Below are 2,235 nucleotides of genomic sequence, written 5' to 3' on the forward strand. Positions count from 1 at the left end.
CAGGTCCCCTATTTAAAATACAGGACTAATAAAAATCTATCTCACAAAGGCTGTTTGGAGGATTCAATGAAAATTGTATATATGAAATGCCTCACATAGTAAATGTTCAGAATTTTGCCTCATCTTGGAATCTTGGATCATTAAAATGTGTAATGTTTTCTCAGATACAGTCTATATTTATAATTTAGTAGTTTAAACATCTGACTTATTAGAGGCATGAAAAAACAAAGGAATAACAATTTTTTCCTGCAAAATAATGTTAAAGTGTACTTAAAAGTTCTGAGGGACACTGTCCCGTATATGTAAAAAATCAGTTTTATTATGAAATCTGAATTATATAAAGTTGAAAACCTGAAAAAGCACTATCACCAACTACCACTTATATGTTTAAGTTGCCATTATATTCCATTTGCGTCAATAATCTTTATTTCAAATGTTATTTTCATTATATAAAAATGTAAAAATCCAGCAAAATGAGAAATATGGATATATTTCCTAGGCTTTCACATCTGTTGATTTTTATTTGCAATCTCTTTTTTAATACAGTTTACAACATCAACCCCCATTTCCAGTGTCATTAGACAAGTGCTGAGTGGCAGAAATATCTGGAATAAATGCATCCAAACAAAAGGGCAAAGCTGTAAAAATAAGCCACATTTAACACATAGTATAAGGGTGGGGTAAGTAGGAAATAAAATAGAGTAAGATAGTGATTAGAATCTTTTAGCTAAAGTTCTTTCAATGATTTTTGTCTTTTGTTCCATGTTTAAGGATGTGCATGAACTCAGAGAAATTGAAATTTCCCTTTTTGTCAATAGTCTCCTTATAGTTCATCTACTTCCTCATCTGTAAACTGATTTCCCATTGTTGTCAGCAGCTCAGATAATCTTAAATGGTGCCTGTTGCTTCTTCATCAAAGCAAGCAAAAACATTTCTAATGACGTCTTCTGGATCTGTGCCATTTAAATTTTCACCAAACACCATGAGTAGAAAGGTAAAATTTATGAACCCTAGGACCTCATTCCTCATGGCACTGAGGTATGCATCAAGCTTGATACTTCCCTAGAGAAGTAAGCATATAATGCAAATATTCTTTGTCTGAAAAACCATCTCTATTCTGATCCATCATGTTGAAGGCCTCTTTGATCTCCTAAATCTGTGGCTAGTTCAACCTGGCAAACACTTTTCTTGGATATTGTTTGTTGACGGCACTTCTTGGTGGTCTTTGTCTTTACCTTTTTGCTCAACATGGTGGCTGTTTAATTCTGGGAATCTGTCCTTCAGAAGTCCAAAGACAGAGACCACCACCAGCAACAAAAATAAACTAAAAAAGGAAAAGAAAAGAAAAAGAAAACAGAAGTTGCACTTCATTTTGTCCAAACTCAGGCTCATTAAAGCAGAAATGAATATTGAGTCAGTCATCATAGAAGTTGTTTTATCCAACAGAGCCTGTGGCTAGACACCAGAACTAGAGCTGCCCTGATTTTTTTAAGTTCCCATCAGTTGGATATGAAATGAGGTTGACAAAATGTTGGTACTTGTCGATGTTGGGTAGTGGGTGTGCGAGTTTCTTATACTTTTCATTAGAATTTGGTGTATGACTGAAAATTTCCACAATAAAAATATCTCTTAAATTATCTCTTCACTCAAAAGGGCTGTAACCCAATGATTGTCTTTAAATCATTACAAGATCTTTAAAAAAATAAATGAAAGGACTCCTTTTACTTTTTAAAAAGAACCTTAGGTGGAACCCTACTATACAAAATAAATCATAGGCCAGCTGCTCTGGCTAAAGCTGGGAAGGGGTATGGTGATTAAAATCCTGCCACTGGCCTTCCATACACACCAACAAAGAGAGCCCTTGAGCTATTTTGTAGTCCTCCATGCTTGCTTGTTACTTAAAGAATGGCTCAGGGACCAGCAGCATCAGCATCACCTGGGAGCTTATTAGTCTGAAGCCCCTACTCCAGACCTACTGAATTAGAACTTGCATTTTAACAAGGTGCCCTGATGATTCAAGTACACATTTGAATTTGAGAAGGACAGCTCTGTGGTAGCTTGAGGCTCCAGAGATTGACATAAGTGAAATTCTTTATTTTACAAATGAACTAAGGGAGGTCCATAATCATGTGCACAAAGTACAGTATGTGGGAGAATCAAGGTTGGTAGCCAGGTTGCCTGACTTTCATCCCAGGCATTTCTGCCCTAGTCTTGTCGATTGTATTCTGTGGTAGA

At 35.8% G+C, this 2,235-nt stretch overlaps 1 pseudogene; it reads right to left on the reverse strand.

Annotated features, from left to right (window-relative positions):
• Positions 1-738: 738 nt before the first annotated feature.
• LOC114505486 lies at positions 739-1,250 on the reverse strand (annotated as a pseudogene).
• Between the last annotated feature and the right edge of the window lie 985 nt (positions 1,251-2,235).

The sequence above is a fragment of the Phyllostomus discolor genome, chromosome X, assembly GCF_004126475.2.
Source record: "Phyllostomus discolor isolate MPI-MPIP mPhyDis1 chromosome X, mPhyDis1.pri.v3, whole genome shotgun sequence".
In the NCBI taxonomy this organism is placed as follows: Eukaryota; Metazoa; Chordata; class Mammalia; order Chiroptera; family Phyllostomidae; genus Phyllostomus; species Phyllostomus discolor.